This window comes from Anser anser (genome assembly GCF_964211835.1).
Source record: "Anser anser genome assembly, chromosome: 3".
In the NCBI taxonomy this organism is placed as follows: Eukaryota; Metazoa; Chordata; class Aves; order Anseriformes; family Anatidae; genus Anser; species Anser anser.
The window spans coordinates 12,812,880-12,831,924 of NC_139722.1; the positions used below are offsets into that span (position 1 = coordinate 12,812,880).

The 19,045-nt window shown below is 37.8% G+C and overlaps 1 long non-coding RNA gene across 2 annotated transcripts; it reads right to left on the reverse strand.

Annotated features, from left to right (window-relative positions):
• Window positions 1-7,274: 7,274 nt before the first annotated feature.
• On the reverse strand, window positions 7,275-18,192 carry LOC310896418. Of its 2 annotated transcripts, XR_014581465.1 has the most exons (3): window positions 18,070-18,192; window positions 17,514-17,862; window positions 7,275-17,405 (listed from the first exon to the last, which is right to left on the reverse strand). It is a non-coding gene; the product is annotated as an uncharacterized lncRNA (long non-coding RNA). The 2 variants fall into 2 exon arrangements; XR_014581466.1 differs by lacking the exon at window positions 18,070-18,192 and having other exon boundaries at window positions 17,564-17,692.
• Between the last annotated feature and the right edge of the window lie 853 nt (window positions 18,193-19,045).

Below are 19,045 nucleotides of genomic sequence, written 5' to 3' on the forward strand. Positions count from 1 at the left end.
TTCATTCTGTGGCTCTTTGACTGTATCATATCTATCTGTACACTGAGTAGCTCCACTGAACATCCCTGTGGACTGGAACTTCATCATCTCTGCTGTCGAATTGTTTGAAAGGTCCTTGGCATGTCAACCTCCATATCCCAGATGTACCTCAGAATTGGTTCAAAAGCTAGCATGGGATGAATACGCTCCATTTGGGCCTTCACACTGAGTGCAGTTTTCTCAGTGCGGGATTTTCTGTGCAGTTTGACCTCAGTGATGGAGAACAATAGGGGATATGTTTAATTTACTCATGTAGACGTTGCTTCTGTATTGTATCAGACAACTGTTTGACATATAACACAACCCACGAAGTCTAACCCAAAAAATTGAATTTTATATATAATACAATTATTTGATATATATTAATACTATTCAGTTAATTCAGATTAAAAAGCTACACACGTTATATAATTATCATCTTACTTATTATCTTACTTAGCAAAAGAACATGGTTTGTTATTGAAGGGGATTTGCATTACTCTTTTTCTCATTTTCCCTGAGGTCAAGGAAGGAGGGGGTGACTTTCCTGCCTTGACGGAATCCACCTTACAGACACTTCCAAATCAAAAAGGGCTTTCTGAAAAGATTCTGAAAAGGAAAATTCTTTGGTCTTTGCAATGTCCTGGGGACCTGATCCAAGCACTTTGTGAGCAAAGAGAATTGCTGAGTTTGCTACAGAGGGTGAAAGTTCAGTGTCATTGAAATAAATGCCATGGTCCCCTTGATCCACTGAAGTTAGGGTTTCAGTCCATAATATTTAAGAAATACCTTTTGATATCTGACAGCTTTTAACTCTCTGAATAACAGTATGTCCTGGTTTCAGTTAGGACAGAGTTAATTTTCCTCCTAGTAGTTGGTAGGGTGCTATGTTTTGAATTAGGATGAGAAGAGTGCTGATAACATGCTGATGTTTTAATTGTTGCAGAGCAGTGCTTACACCAAGCCAAGGACTTTTCAGCTTCTCGCTCTGTCCTGCCAGCGAGCAGGCTAGGGGTGCAGCAGGAGCTGGGAGGGGACAGACCCGGGACAGCTGACCCAAACTGGCCAAAGGGGTATTCCATACCATCTGACGTCATGCTAAACAATATATAGGGGTGGCTGGCCGGGGTGGGGGGGCCGGCTGCTCGGGGATAGGCTGGGCATCGGTCAGCGGGTGGTGAGCAATTGCATTGTGCATCACTTGTTTCGTACACATTATTATTAGTAATACTATTATTATTATTATTATTGTTATTATTATTTTCCTGTCTTAATAAACTGTCTTTATCTCAACTCACAGGTTTCACTTTCCCGTTTCTCTTCCCCATCCCAGAGAGGGAGGGGGGAGGGTGAGCAAACGGCTGTGTGGTGTTTAGCTGCTGGCCAGGTTAAACCACAACACAGTAGTTCAGCAACATACTTCAGAGGTAAGATATTCAAAGCTCTTTTATACACAAACAGAATACAAACACATTCTACAGGTACACAATCAAAACTAGCTTACTAATTGATATTTTTTCCTATATATCTTATTTATATGCTAAGATATGTCCTTGTTTACAAAATGAAATAAACTATTAATTTTTCTGGATTATCTCTCTCAAATTAACTCAGTCTCATTGTGTGAACAATTCATGATTCATCACAGTGTCAGGAAGGTATGTCCCTGCTAGAACTAGTCAGGTTATTCACTACAGCAGAAGTACTTCATGAAAGAAATGTGTGTTTATGACCTGTGATCTGAAGAAAAGACACGTGTTGAGTAGGAAGTAAGATGTGGTTTCTACTAGGCTCAAGGTAGAGGTGGAGGGAAAAGAAGGAAGAGGAGGAGAAGTAAAAAGGGCAATTTGTTGCATATTTTTAGTGCATGTTTACTTTGCTAGATGCTTTGATCCTGGACAACCCATGAGAAATTGTGTTTTAGGTATAGGCTATCAGTGTGGAATAACTGACATAAGAACCTTTCATGTTTCAGGTAGGATCACAGTGTATTTTTACATAATAAACATTGAATAGCAGGAACATGCCCATCTGGAGGGCACAGAATCAATCATAGAATCATAGAATCATTTAGGTTGGAAAAGACCTTCAAGATCACCAAGTCCAACTGTCAACCTGACCTACAGAATTCCATCACTAAACATGTCCTTTAGTGTCACTTACACACACCTCTTAAATACCTCCAGGGATGGGGATTCCATCATTTCCCTGGGCAACCCCTTCCAACACGATCACCCTCTTCATGAAGAAATTCTTCCTAATATCCAATCTAAACCTCACCTGGTACAACTTGATGCCATTTCTTCATGTAGTATCACTTGTCACCTGAGAAAAGATTCTGACACCCTCCTCACTGCAACCTCCTTTCAGAGAGTCTTACAGAGCAATAAGATCTCTCCTCAGCCTCCTCTTCTCCAAACTAAACAGCCCCAGTTCCCTCAGCTGCTCCTCATAAGTCTTGTTTTTCAGTTCCTTCACCAGCTTTTTTGCTCTTTCCTGCACATGCTCAAGCAACTCAATATTTTTCTTATAGTGAGGAGACCAAAACTGGACATCATATCCCAGGTGTATTCTGACCAGAGCCATGTACAGAGGGACAATTACTTCCCTAGTCCTACTGGACACACTATTTCTGATACAAGCCAGGATGCCATTGGCATTCTTAGACATCTGGGCACACAGGTGGTTGATGTTCAGCCGGCTATCAATCACCCCAAGGTAACTGAAGGTCTTTTTCTGCTGAGAAACATTCCAGTAGCTCTTCCTCAAGCTTGCATGGATTCCATATCAGTTTAAGACATGCTTTCCATACCAGTTTAAGGTAAAGCTTTTACCTAAAGAATGACTTCATATCCAAACTGATTGCTTTAAACCTAATTTAAGTAAGATTTGAATTAAGCATATTATGAGTTCATGTCAGATAATTTATTTTCAGTTTTTATTTCTGCTTGTGTGTGAGATGTAATATGTTCATTAATATAAGGACAAAGCTTAATGGGACAAAATGGACCTTCAGAAAAATAACAAATACAGACATGTTAAATATAGATTGCAAGTCATTTGTGCACAAAAACATGGGATACATAGCAATTCTGTATTTAAAAAAACAGATTTTCACATACGGTTTAGATGTTTAAATATATACGTCTTAAAGCTCTTGAAATTCACCAAGTTTAGAAAACGTTGATGTCATCCTAATTTATTTTTTTTTTTGCAAAGAAGTTCTTAAAGTGTGTACAAGAAAAAGTGCATGCTTTTTTTCATTCATGTCACACATAAAAAATGATGTGCACTCTCATTTCATTTTTAAGGGTTTACACCACATATTTTCAGTGCACCTGTTATGCAAATAAAAATTGCACTTCCTACTGGAATTTAACTGACCATGGCCACATTCTGTAGCAAAAGTTGTCATATTACTGAAAAGTCAAACACCAGAGTTGAAGGATTGTACCAAAGAAATGTTAACACAGATCCTCACTTTTCCCACTTTTTCAATTAAGTTGAGGATGAACTTCATAAATGAACTTCATTTTGTACAAAAAGTCAGTCATGAATACAGATACACTGTGGGAAAAGGAGTTTGGCTAATGAACTGGAATGAGATGGCAAGGAATGCAAAAAATTCCTGCAAACTCCTTTGGCAGCATCTAATTATAAGTTTATCACAAGACAAGAATGATGTTTGCCACAGGAAAGTCTGTTTGTTTCTGTTCTCTTCCTGACAATCCTTATTCCAGCATCAATTTGCTACACTTCCATTTCCTGAAAAATTACCTTCAGTAATCTCATCTGGGAATTATATCCATGTCAGTATCAACATATTTTATATTGCCCATAAGGGATGGCAAATGTACCGTGTGCAGAGACCCCAACAACTGCTTAGAGCCTTGACAACTGCAAAACAAAGATGTTCTGTGCTGGCCTAAGCTTGTGAGAATGAGAGAAGTGCTGGAGCCAACTGCATGCTTTGGTAGCTTTCCAACTCTGGCAGGAGAACTATTTTTTTTTTTTTTTGGTAACAAATGGCACTAATGAGAACAATGGATTTCGGTAATTAGGTTAAGAGGCTTAAACAAACAATCTAACTAGAACAATGAAAGATGGAGATGGGAATGTAGATTATTGTAAGCTTATTGTCATTATAGACTGATAAAGGTTTAGTGGGCTACCTGGAATAATTATAAATTATTTCATCATGAGCTTCATTCCAGAGCTGTCCATTTCTCTATCTGCTGTTCAGATTGAGAAACAGATAAGCTATGTAATAGAACTGGAAGAAAGTAAATCTGAGAACTGCTGGGGGTGAGCTGACTGCACAGGAAGTAAATTCCTTGTTCATCCAAACAACAGCTGTAGTTTTTACAGAAAGGGAGATCAGTACATGAGTTAATGTCTCTAAGCTTTTGGAGAACAGCATTCAAATCCCTGCTCTGCTGCACATTTCGCATAAGATCTTGAGCACTTCATTTGAACCTCATTTTCCATTAATGAAAAACTACAGTAAAAGGCAGAGAATTTTGTTGTTGTTGTTGAGTTGCAAAGTTTATGACGTGCTCAGATAAGAGATAATGAGTTAATTTAAATGTCTTATGAACCACTGTAATATTTTGCAAATTACCCTACTAATTGGATTCAGCTGAAAGCTGAGGGATGCTCAATAGAAAGCCTGCCCTTGTGTTGAGGTTGGTGTTTTTGATGAGGAATCAGGTTCTTTTGTTACACTCTCTGGTGGTTCTTTAGATGCGAAGTTACTTTACCTTTTCCAAATTACCCCGTTCTTTGGGATATAGTTGGTCGTGACAAACATTTTTACAAAGAGATTTCATTTTTACAAGTTAGTAGAGAAACCAAGAGGGACATCATTTGGCTGAAGTGAAGATGTGTGGAACAACTTCACCTTATTCTTCAGGACAGAGTCTGCTATGATCATAAAAGTCAGCTTTACTCATAAATTTCTTTAGGATCAAGTGGAGCTTCTTTTCACGCTTTCAAGTTTCTACAGCAGTGTGAAAGATTGGGTTAAGTGACATAGCAGTAAGAGTGGTTTTGGACTGGAAATTTGTTTCTTAAAGACTATTGATTGCAGTGTGTCTACATTTAAGGTGAGAAAAGAGAAATTATATCTCAAATATTAATTTTGTATTTATTAATTATTTCAAAATTTACTTCACAACCAAGTCTCTAAGTTGTTTATATATATATGTATATATATATATAAAGCCTAGTTTCAGGAAGAAAAGAAAACACAATGGGTACAATATGTAGAAATACCTACGTATTATAACTTTGAGGTTAAAAGATACCCAGAAGAGGATGTGAGAAGCTAAAAGTAATGAGGGAAGATGTTGGCATGACATAATGTATTTTTTAATGAATACTAGAAGAAAAGTATGATGTAATATGGAATTGTCTTAATCTTGGCTGTAAACAATCTAATTCTTATTAGAAAACATTAAATAGTTAAAATTCATAAAATAACTGAATTTGTAGAAAGAAAATACATTTGATATACTTCTGCCATATGGGAACAGTAAACTTTCTAGCTTCTTATGATCCGGGGAATACAAAACAACTTTCAGTAGAAATGAAAACTTTTAATTCAGTGGACACAGATGGTTTACACGCAAATTGCTCTAGGAAATTTTTAATCCTCATTTTTAAACAAATTCTGGAATACTAAGGAAACTTCAGCTGACTGAAAATAAACTGCTAGTGTGTTAATATTCCAAAAAGTCTGACAAGATGACTGGAGTAAGTGTAGGTCAATGAGTCTGATATCTGTTCCAGAAAATATAACAGAAAAACTGCGAAGAGAAATAATTAAAGGATAGAAATAAAATTAATTCCTGTCAACATAGTTTTATGAAAAGCTCATGTCAAAAGATCTCACTTTATTCTTTGATGAAATTGCAACCTCGTTTGAATAATCAGATTTCTGTAAAATATTTGAATTTAGCAACACAGGATGTTCTGATTTAAACATTGGCATCATATACTATTAATAAAGTAAATGTTTTATGAATTAAGAACTGGTTAAGTGATAGATCTTAAAAAGAGATTGTCTCCAGGAAATTATCAACAGCTGAACATACTTATAATGGAGTTTCATGGGGATCAGTAGCAGTTGTGATACCATTCAGAGACTTCACTGATTATTTTTGAAAGTAAACAATAAATCACTTATGATAACATTTGTAATTAAAAGACGGGGAAAAAAATACTTCATAAAGTAGTAAATAAGGATAAATCATTCAGGCAGGATGATCTGGATCTTTTCATAAACAGGACTTTAAAAAGGACATAGGGATCAAAGTGAAGGAGCAACCTAATGTGAGGTCTCAGCATGCTAAGAGTACAGATAATTAACTCTAATTGTAGCCTGCCTGCAAATGCAACTATGCTGTTCTCTGGATTTGGGCTCTTTAATGTGCAATCAGCTCTGGTGGCTCAGTACTGCACTGCTCTACTCTTCTTCTTCTGCTGGCTAGGATAAACTGAGACAGCTCAGATGCCTCTGCCACCATGATGTAGGTTTGCCCTTGGTCACAATCACAGTACTTTCACAGGGGAATGCAATGGGTACTAAATAACCCTTCAGTCTAGGAGGAAGGAAATAACAGGAAGCGATGACTGGAAGTTTAAGTCATGTACTTTTAAGTTAAAGGGTATTATTGTTAATATATGTACCTCACTGGAAGAAATCATCATGGGAACTTCTGCCTTTAGTCAGCACTGTACCTTTGGATGCACATCGTGTTGTGTGAGGGGCTGTCAGTCGCTTCCTATAAGACATAGCTAAAAAGTGTTGTGCAACTATCTTATTATTGCTTTTAAGAATAGTGACCTGGTAGCAATTTTTGTTTACTGCTCAGAATGATCAGATGATAACACTCATTTTAGACTGGAAGAAGCTGAAACATCATACTCACAGGCAGAAGAATATGGTAAGTATAGAAGAATTTGTAAAGCAAAAGAAAGTTCAAAATAGAAAGTACTAACAAGTCAAATCTAAAACTGTGCTTCCAGGCAGCATGCCTACCAGTTGAAAAAAAGGCCTAGAGTGGCCCATGGTTAATGCTTTTCAGATGACAGAAAGGGTATGACCTTGAGAGGTCATCCCCTATCTTAAGTCAAGATCAATTCCACTGAAAACTGATTAAGAGAAAAATGAAATGCTAGTAATGTTAAGCACACAGGTATAAAAAATGTCCCTGCTTCAACAATGTAACATGGCTTCTAATCCAACTGAACTCCCCCCCTAACCCCGGCATTTCAGAAGAAATAGTAGGAGTTTCTCATACAACCTGTGAATGTATGACCCTTCCAGAAGAATCCATAAAATCCTCCAAATGTGCTGTGTTCTCAGAGGCTTCAGGCTAGAAGCCCAGAAAGCACTGCAGCTATATCTGTGTGCTGGTAAACTAGTTTGGGTCAAGGATTAAAGATTGTCCTGACCCTGATTCAGCCTGGCTAGTGTGGAAGTGCAGAACAGGTTGTATTTCAAGAGCAGCAGAACAATACAAGTGACTGAACTTCTCAGGAGAGACAAGGCTCCTTATTCAGGAATATGCTCTTTTAAATTCAGATTTATACAGGGATTCTATAATCAGTATCTTAACCTGTCTATAACCCTCCTGCCCACTGCTGAAACAATAAACCTTCAGGACTCTATTTCTTGTAGAATCACTTCTTGTATCTGATAACAGTATAAAGGATCTTTAATTTAAAGGCCTTTGTTCTGGGGAAAAAATGAATTTAAAGAGTGGTATTGAAATAATTTCCTGGTAAAAATGACCCTAAAAATCCTACTTCTTCAGCACTTTTTTAGTTAGTGTATGCTTGTGCTGTATACATCACCAGTACAATTTATTTCAGGGACTATTACTGTAAATTGGGTTAACTAGAGGAACCTGCTGCAGGCAGTGTTCTGTGTGTTTCTATGGAATTATTTTGGGATGTAGGTTAGTGCTCTCCCATTAAGGATCTTCAAAATTGAATACAGTAAATATTGGAAGAAATATCTTCCCTCTTTCTAGATAAAATGGTATAAGAATTGAAAGACTTCTGATAAAATTTCTTTGGAAAATATCTGAAGAGTTACCTGCATAAGAAAATCAGTTTCAGAATCTACTTGAATTACATCTTACAAACCCCAGCCATGGGTCCTGAAGTTGCACAGGCTAAAGAAATGTAGAATTTGTTCAAGGATACATACATTAGATCAATTTAAATAGGCAAGACTTGACCTGAAAATAGTTAATGCAATAGGCTCATTCTGTTCCCACATGCTATCAGCCATACTGGTGTCAGTCCAGAATAATGTATTTCGCTCCATGGGTTTCAGTTTACAGAAACTAAGGCATTGAAATGACTTTTCTACATTTGATGTTTATTGTAGGTGAAAACAATGTTTGAAACAAGGAATGAAGATCATATTGTAACAGCACTTGCAACTAGCACAAGAGATTAGGTGGGAACAAGAAGTCAGGGTAGGGAGGAAGCAGGATTAGCCTTCAAGCACAAATATAGTTTAGCTCATACCGAGTATGAAACCTCACCTGAAGTCCCTCTTGTCATGATAGTTTGCACTACAGCCCAGACTCCATCATGGCCTGTCTCTTGTCCCAAGCAAGTGGAGTAGGTCTGTGGGCAGGGGCCCTGGCTTCCGTACGATCTCTGGCCATGTGTCTGATATAGGCACCATTGTCTTGACCTTTAACAGCTCCAAAAAGTGCTGCAGACTTCACAGTGCTTCAAGGATCATGCTCCTTGGGCTGTGTGTGGTGCAAAAACACAATGAAAATACTGTGCCTGATAATTTTAAGGATCTTAAAGTAAAAGACAGGAGGTGGCAGAAACAAACAGATGCAGCACAAACAGTGAAATGAAATGCATGGGAATAGCCATAGGAATACCAGATAACCTCTCCTTCTATTAACAGCTATTTTATGCAGAAGGTGAGAATTTGGCTTTAAAAGTGCAAAATGCAGTATGCAAATCATTTTTTTTCAGACTCAGCTTACATAGATGGCATTGTTCTTTCCCAAGTGCAAGGGCAGTACGGCAGCAACATGTGTCTCCACATTGTTTTCTCTGATGGACGTGAGAGCGTTTTCCCTTTGGGATGATATCCACATCTCCTACTGCTTGCTTTGCAGTGCCAACCACACTAATGGCACTCAATGAACAATACTGGGGTGGCAGGCTGTAAACCATTTATAATGATCTATGGGCACTGCTTGATGAGAAATGTTAAGAAGGTCATGCATTTACTATCCAAATTCCATATCTGGGTGATCAGGAGGATGGACAGCAGCTAAAATAGCCACTCCCCAGCACCTGTGGTGTATTACTTCTGCTGTTTTGTGAGCTCAGTGGGTTGTCTTCCCGAGGATAAAGACTGGGGAGATCAAATTGGTAAAGATGGAGGAGAAGAATTTAAATAGTCTCTCTGAAGTCTCTCTGAGAGATACATTGGTTTTGCTCAAACCAAGCAAATCCTAGAGCCTAATGTATCAAAATGGAGCAATATGCAAAAGATCTCATGTAGAAGATAGAAGCTTTCTATAGATTTTTATTTCAGCAACTCCTCTCCTTATATGTAGATGTTATATTAATCCTTTCCCTTGTAACACTGTGTTACTTTTGTGGAGAATAAATTACCCCTTGCTTTAGGAAAAAATTGTTGGATCATTAATGACAGGCTCTGAAAGGAAGCCTTTAAGCTGACTCAGGACATTTTCAGTAAGCATATTTCCCAGTTCTCTGCAGTGGGACTGGGAAAATTTACCACTCTCCTCCTCTACACAGAGGTGACCCAAGATATATTCCTTAATATTTCTGTTGGAAAGCTATTCATGATACACTATAAGAACAAGTTTATATTATCATTTATATTGTTATAACTTCTTGAGGAGTTTATTCCAGCAAAAACTCACCTACGTGTTGGGTTACATGAGATCACAGTATCAGTGTATTCTTGTACCTACACTAGCTAAACACCTCTGTCATGGGTATGTCTTCATTTTAAATTTTTGTTAATTTAATTGTTTTAAATTGTAGCCCTTCATTGCTTTAAATTGTAGCCATACTGTGCTGAATACAGCACTGTATGCTAGGCTGCTGTCTTGCCCAAAGCAAGAATTAACCTTGATTTTTTGACTTAAACCATTTAAATCAAAAGGTGTTGGAATTGCAGAATGATGTATTTTCATTTATTCCTCCAACCATCTGCATCACACTTAGCTTTAGAAGAGTCTTTGAAATTATGGTGTAATGCTTTCCTTTCAATGTAATGCTCAAGTAAAAAAAAAATAAAATAAAAAAAAAAAAAGGCTTCAGCTCTGAGTTTTCTTAAATTTGCAGACTTAATCAGTCCTGAATGTTTAAATGTTACTAAAAGTTATGTTGTTTATTTACTTTACCCTTATCTTTAATGAATATATACATATAGATTCTGTAGTAAGATCTTGTCACAGAATATTTGCATTTTCAGTGTAGCTTTAGAGCTTTGGTACTCAGACATAATCATTGCAAAACCAAAAGGCAATTTCCAACTCAGAAAATGAAGGAGTGGACATCAAGTTAAAGGCCACTGGCCAGCAGAACATGAGAAAAGAATTAACACATTTTGAGAGGAGAGCTGCTGGCCCCTGGGGGGTGATATGCAGTTCAGTGTTTCTGTCACTGCTCCAACTGGCTGACCTACAGATTGGCTCCAGACCTGGGAACAGCTTGCCCAGTTATCAGCACAAATGAATACTTCAGCAACTGAGCTTGTGAAATAGAGAATGAAGAAAGAAATGTGCTAATGAGGTTTTATATAGAATTTTGTGAGTGGAATATAGAAATAATGAAATAACTCTTCAAAAGTGGTGGGACCCAGGAGGAAAAAAAAAAAAAGAAAAGAAAATTTTTTGGCTGGGTTTGGAAAGTGCTAAAGTTAAGAATTTAGAATGTAGCAGTTATTAAATAAATAAATAAAAAGAACAACATGGATTTGTGGTCCAAGATATGAAAAATGGATACACTTTCCAGACTTACATCATCCAAGACACTAGCGTAAATGTTAGTAATTATTAAATATACCTGCTGATTAATTGGTGGCCTGTTTAGATCTGTGTCTTTGGGAAATTTAGAATTTCATTCGAAATCAGAATAAGGTGGCAAAGAACCAAGGAGAAATTTGGAGTGTAGACTCATGAATGAATAATCTGGAAAGGCAAAATATGCCAGGAATATATGAAAGGTTGGATATGCCAGTTCTGTTTGCGTAGGAATGAATAAGCACCAGTTTCCTCAGTTAGTGGTGGGTGTTGTAGTAGATGTCTCATGAATATAGGTTGGACACTGCTGCACCTTCAGGGCTTCATCTTTAAATTCCATTCAGTAGGAACCTGCAGCACTGATGCGCTCAGTAAATAGATCCTGGATGATGTTTGCCTCACTCTTTTGGGTGTTGCATTAGTGTCTTCAGGTCTTCACTTCCGTCACCCTAGTTTTGACTGAAGTTATGACTGCATTTGCTGCCTCAAGTCCTATAGTCATCTCTGCCATAGCCCACACTGGTGCCCTGTGAGTTCTGGTTGGAGGACTGAGCATAAATCTGTTTTAAGCAGTCTTTTCCCTCTGTGACTCTACAATAGCACAACAGAAGTGGACAGGAATTAGGAGAAGGAAATATGAAAATTCTGAGCACATCCGGAAATAAAGCAATTCTTGCAGGATGTATAAAATATGAATGTGCAAGCAAAACAATAGTACTCAAACACCTGCAGTGAGAAAGGCTCTTTTGCAAATATACTTTTCAATATTTAAATAGCTGTTTCTTGTAGCCTTTGGGGTAAAAATACAGCTTGATTGCTGGCCATTTCCTACAATGGAAAGTTATTGGACACCCACTATAATTTTACTGTAGTAAATAGCATCTGAAAAATAAAATGTAACTCTGCAAAAGCAGGCTGTTTTCCTGAACTGCTTTGCCCTCTGAAATATTTTGATGGCATGACATGCAATGTTTATTGTTTTAGATGCCTTCCTAGCCTTCAGCCTCTCTCTCTGTCAACACATTACTCTTCAGCTTCACTGTGCTCTTCTTTCTTCTCTGGTGCCGTGGGAACATAAAGCAAATGTTTCTACTGTTCTCAGTTAGAAATTGTTTTTCATTATAATTTCAAGAGGGGCTTTGAAGTATCTACTTAAGCTCTCACAGCTAATAAGAGACAAGGCAGTTGCTATGCTACTTGTTGATTAAATGAAAAACAGACCTGATAACATGTGAAATCTTCTTAAGGGAGGTGTTCCTCTTATGGAGATGAGTACAAAGCTGTTAAGACCTGAATTGCAAACTTATATGTCTAAGGTTAAATGCTTAAATGGTCACTTAAAGTTCCCAAAGTGATCGGTTGGCTATCTGTAGCAGGAGTGTCAGCTGGTGTAAATCATCATTGGCACTAGCTAAGAATTTGAGCACTAGGAGAACTGAGGCCAAAATGTCTATTTTGTATTTCTGATAGTTAAAAATTCTAAATTTTCAATGAAGAAGTAATCAAAAGAGATTTGATTTTTCTGAGGTGCAGTGTGACAGAAAATTCTAGTGACACTTGAGAGAAGGTTCTCAGCTCTGCCAAAACCAAGATAGTACATTTAAGGCCATAAATAACATGTAGTTTCATACCTCTTAGTCACAGTTTAAGAATGAGTTTCTAGGGAAAGCTCCGAAATAGAATTTGTGTTTCTGAAATAGAATATAGACCTCTAAATTAAGGACAGCAGTCTAATTTAAAGCTCTGAATCTGTTTAGACGTTGGAAGTCTCTTAAATATGCTCTAATCCTTAACAATATCTGAGAGAATTGAGTTCAGTATAAAATATAAAAGTCAAAATTGCTTTCACTGTGAAATACTGTTTCATGTGAAACATGACAAAAGGAGGCTACAGAACAGTTGATTCATTAAAGATTTTGCACACGTAATAGGGTATATATAATTTAAACTTACATACAGAAAACTATAACTTCAATTTTTCCCCTTACCCTTGAAAATAGACGTCTGCAGCAAAGGATGTAACAGCCAAGATGTTGTAGAAAGAACAGGTAGAAAAAAAAGAAAAGAAAAAAAAAAACAAACATAATTTTGTAGTCCAGTGACTTAAACACTGGTGGAAGAGAGCAGACTGCTCCCTACACTGTTTCGTTTTGTGCATTTGTCTTTTTAAATTGAAATGCAGAAGCAATCCACAGCAGCAGAACAGAAAACGCTGATATACTTTGTCTTACTTTCCGTAGTTTTGGTCCCACACTTGTGGTTACTGTGTTAACTATTTGAGGAGTGGTGAATGACTCAATCTAGTGTACCTATAAGCTATCTTTTCACAGTAGATGAGGCCTGAATTTAGCTCCCTTAAACTAAGAAGGGTTTTCTTCTGTTCCAGTTATTGGCAGCTAACCAATTTTGTACCTGCTCAGAAATGAACAGATAGCAGGGGTCTGCATTCTGGTTTAACTGAGGAGCTAACATCAACTATGCATATACAGTGGATGTCAAAGCTTAAGACAGAGACAGATGCATAGTTTCAGATACTTTTCTATCTCTATTTTTTGTTTTCTCCTGGCTGAAAGAACAAAATAGCTACCATTGGCTCTCTTCTGCTTGAGTGCTTTCCACCCATATTCCAAGGAGTCTAGATTTTAGGTGCCTCCTTATGTGTTGCAATAAATGTCATTCTTTGAAATGGATCCTACACAGATGTGATCAAGATCTATTATCCACCATCATTATTTCAAGCATATGGCATAATAACATTTCAGTTATTGCCTTAATAACATATCCTAGTTGAAGAAGTAAAGCTTACAGATCAACATATTTTTTGACAGTAATGATGGACTTTTTCTGGATATATCAGTTTCTGAAAACAAAGATACTTAAGATGTTAGAATAATTGGGAAAATATTCTTTTTCTGTGTGTGTGTGTTTTCTGGAGAGGAGGTAAAAGTAGGGAGATTCTTCTAGGGCAGCAGTGTCCATAGATACTTTCCATTTTTAGTCATAGAATCATAGAATGGTTTGGGTTGGATGGGACCCTAAAAGATCATCTTGTTCCAATCCCCCTGCTGTGGGCATGGACACCTTCCACTTGATCAGGTTCCTCAAGGTCCCATCCAACCTGGCCTAAACACCTCCAGGGAAGTGTTTCTGTGCTTCACCACCATCACAGAGAAGAATTTCTTCATTATATCTAATCTGAATCTACCTCTTTCAGTTTAAAGCCATTAATCCTTGTCCTATCACTACACTCCCTGACAAAACGTTTCTCTCCAGCTTTCCTGTAGGCCACCTTCAGGTACTGGAAGGCCACTATAAAGCCTCCCTGGAGCCTTCTCTTCTCCAGGCTAAACAACCCCAACTTGTCTTCACAGGAGAGGTGCTCCAGTCCTTTGATCATCTTCACGGCCCTCCTCTTGACACGCTTCAACAGGTCCCACCTCTCAAGCCTGTTGATGTCCCTTTTGATAGCATCTCTTCCCTCCAGCGTGTCAACTACACCACTCACCTTGGTGTCATCTGTAAACTTACTGAGGGTGCGCTCGATCCCACTCTCTGTGACACCATTGAAAATATTAAATAGTACAAGTCCCAAAACAGATCTTGGAGGAACACCACTCATCAGTGGTCTCTACTTGGACATCGAGCTATTGACCTATCAAGCTATTGAGCTCTTTGGATGCACCATCTAGCCAACTCCTTTTGTACCAAAAACACCATCCATCAAATACATCTCTGTAATTTAGAGACGAGTAGGTTGTGTTTTGCACCTTTATTTTACCTTTCTTTTTGTTTTCTATATTTTAGTATTATGTGGGGTCAGGTTGTTGTTGTTATATTTTTGTTTCATTATTTTATTTATTTGTGTGTGTTTTTCTTTGAACAACTTCCTTTTTTTTTTTTCCTTTTTTTTTAAACATGCACATCCTTTAGCAGTTACAGACACAGAGAACAGTGATTTCAAGCACATAAAAGGAAATTATGTGCAGGGATAATTTTTTGTTTCAGATTTTCATTATTGCATTTGGCAATTTCATCCGATCTATGCTCTCAAAAAAGAAGTCTTGTATTTCCAAAACAAACAAAAAAATCCAGTTGCATGGTAACCAGCCCACATACTAAGCCCTAGAAATATCAGATCCAGAGTGCTCAGCACTTTGCCAAATAATTGAGGTGTCTTCAACAGATTTCTTTATATGATAAAAACTGCAATAGGGATTTTAATGGCTACAGTACAAAAAAATGATCCCGTAGTCAAATTATTTGCTGTCATTGAAGTCAAAGGGGTTACACCATTGGAGAAGAGGACTCTAGCTCTTCACAAGCAGCTTGTATTTGTGCAGCCTGCAGAGGAAAGTTTTCCTCCATGAGAAAAGGGAATTTCCATCAGGCAACATGCTCTGTCTGTCAAAAGGAAACTTTAAAGAAATTGTGGACTTTAGATCTACAAAGACTCCATAAGAATAATGGTATGGGAATGGGGATGGAAGGGTGTGGGGAGAGGGGCAGGAAGGCCCCTCAATATTTGCCATCTTTCTAGTGTTACAGCAGAAAAAGACAGACACAAAATTGCAAGTTTTTCCTCTGTTTTGCATTAACCTGATAATTTCAAAGATTGTAGTTACTGTGACATGCATGATGATGTGGGACTACTGGAGATATATTCAAGATTGAATAGCTGGAAGGAAGTCCTGAAGCTGGTGTAAATGCCATGCTAAGGGTCATGATATAGATAACTATGGTCAAAAATATCTTCACTGTTCCCTTGATCAATGAGAAAAGATCTCAAATAAAAAATGTCCTCCCCACAGTTCAGTTCTTCACTTTCACAAAGAACAAGTTAACATAGATTCTTATTCATAACGTGATTTCTCCAAAATCATGGACTTAAGCAAAAGTGAGCTGATGTCAAAGCACTAATTTAGATATTCTTGGTTTTCTGTCTAACATTGAATGTACTTCAGAGTGGGCTTTTCTCCTCAATGTTACTTCCAATTAAAGTTTTTGATTCAGTTAAATCCTTAATCTTTCATCCTTGAACAGTGGTAGGTAGGATGTTGGGGTAAAAAGAGTAGTGTCTATGGCAATGTAGACATTGCATGTTGAAATCTACACTGTTTGTTCAACAGACGTAGCTAGAAATACCTGCCATAATACAAAATTGTATATAAGAAAAAGATCAACATTTTTGCTGAATTCACATTTGAGTGGGAAGGGAACACCTGACTTTCACTGTTAAAATTTGGAGGCAGTTTGATTCCAAAGTTGCTTCATTTTGAACAATGGAATCAAAGCACCACTTTTCAGCTGTTTTCTCAGCCTGAACACACCCACAGTAATGATAGGGTACATCTCTTCACAAGCGTATGGACTCCAGAAGAGAACTGATAATTTTTGGCAGCGCTGGCAATTCAGAAGACTGATAGTGGTGAATCTTTGCAGAAATTAACCATGTTTCATTCATGTTGGTTTGCTCTTTACAACCTCCTGGCTGTGTGAACAGTACTCAGTCCTCAGATTTCACAAAGTTCGGTCTGACCCAGCAGCTTGTTGCAATCCAGCCTATGTGGTGTTTCTCATTGCCTCTTCTTTTCTCATTCTTGTACTGAATACTTCAGTCACAGGATTTTTAGCTCTGTAGATGTAACAGAATGATTGCTCCATCAACATCTCTTTTCATATGTTCAGACCTCCAAATCTATCTTTTGATTTAAATCTGGATGGCACAAGGGTAATCATCTTCTATTCCATGTTTGCCACTGAAGGAAATAACTTACTTTCCAGGACAGACTAACAGGCTTCTAATGGTCTAGTTTCAACTGGTAGGATTTCTTGATCTGAAAAATTAATGGATAAATCACAGAATTCCTGATTTAGGTATTGTACTCTTGGAGCAGATCTACCATTGGAATGAGACAGAATTCAGGAGAAGCAGTTGGAGTCTGGTATGCAAGATTTTCTGGACTAAAGCCAGAGAGCTTAGTAAAAACTTGTCAAGACAGACTGCTCCATCTTCTAATTGGCTGACAACTTCCAGCCCTTTGTGCCCAGTTATTCATACTGGGACCAGTAAAACTGGAAAAGATCTGTATCTGCTACAACATACAAAGGTGATAAATTCTGTCAAAAGTGGATGAATTAATAGGACTTTATGCAGACAAAACACTGTTTTCAAGTGGCTTGTGGGCTGCAGAACCTCTGGATCAAACCGTTCATCTATCTCACTGAGCAGCTTGGTCTTTATATACAACGTCTGTGAAGTTCTGTGTTGCTTTCTCAAGATGGTATCAGACCTGAGGTCCAGAAGGTCTTCTGCACTGTCTCTGTTGTAAGTCTTTATACCTTAGAGACAAAAGGCATATGTAATATTAGACAAGAACATGCTGTCCTGCAAAAATTTCTATACTTAGCAGTTGCAAATGACCAACACATTGTAAAGGATAACTGTACCTGACTATAAGTTTTTGTTCGTTTGTTTTGTTTTGTTTTTAGGTCCATACCTTTGATTATTTCATTTCAGAATTATCTCTGAGTTGAACCTCAGCTAAAACCAGCAGCTTGTAAGATCTATTAGATAATATGCAGTTAAACATCGCAACCAGATGGCCAGATCTGTAGAAAACCTCCTGCAAGGCACACACATCAAAACCAATGTCCATGTGATGTTCCTGTTGACAAAGGATTCGGGAGAATGCTGCACTAGCAGAGAAGCATGTGTGCACAGGACACTGAAGTGGGAAAAACAACACTGACGAAAGAAACATTGGTGACTCTTCAAACAAGTGCTGACAGCATGACCCTCAAGACAAACAAACAAACAGAGCTCATCAGGAATGACTTTTTGGGGGGGTAAAGTGCTAGCTGAAAGAGGCATGAAACTGTTCTAAGAGGAAGCAGGGTCTTGTTTGCTTCCTCCTAGGTTCAGTTGAATAGGGCTTTGTACAGTCTTTGTAAGTTAAAAATAAAAAATTAAAAAATTAAAATAAAATAAAGGTTGATTAAACACCTGATTTTAATACTCATATCTCCTCCATACTGAAACAATCTTAATGGCTTATTTGTTTTGCTAGCCAGGAAGGCCAGCAGAGACACAGTAGAAAGTCCTCTACGGAACTGAATTGAGGAGGGACACAAAATCCTTGAGCAGACCATGGACATCAAAACAGAGAAGGATATATCTGATTACCCCTACGAGACATTCTGGCACTGAGGAACAGAGCAATGAACAAGAAACAAGAAAGCCACTGAGGCAGTGGGAGGCAGTGGCAGAAAACGCCTGCAGCTGTATATCAAATTATGTGGATGGGAGATTGTGGTAGTCTAGAAAAGAAATTATGCCCAATATATAATATGTCCTGGTATCAGGAGTGGTGAGAGAGATTAATTTTATAAGTACTGTAGAGAAAGAAGCAGCAGGACATTAGGGCGGGAAAAGGAGTGACAGAAATGAAAGGTGACATGTAGATGGTGAGCCTGAAGAGAAAATGTTTCAATCTCCAAACTTCCAACCCTGATTATGCAGCTGTCAGTCCTGCCCCTTTAATTAAGTAATTGATTAATTAAAATAAAGCACTTAATCTCTCCATTTACATATTATGCCTCCCACTAACCAGCACTGACTGTGGGGTCCTCATCAGAAAGCTCCTTCCTATTTGAATTTGTGTTGGTTCCCAAACATATTACTTTGTAAATAGGAAATGACAACATTGGCTCAGTGCCCCAGTATCGTTGCAACATTGCCATATGTCAGTATCATGCTAAACATAGTAAGCAGAAGACCCAACAATATAATTATTGAGGACATCTGTCAGCAGCACAAGCTACATCTGGGATTAGTAGCTGTAATACTGGAAAGACCTATAAGAAGCAGAGAGGAAAGTCCTTTTGTGTTGGCTTGGATTTTCAAAAATAGGAGCCAGATCCTCATATGGTGTAAATTTAAGCCATTCAAAGAAGCTAATGAATCCAGCATCAGCTGATAC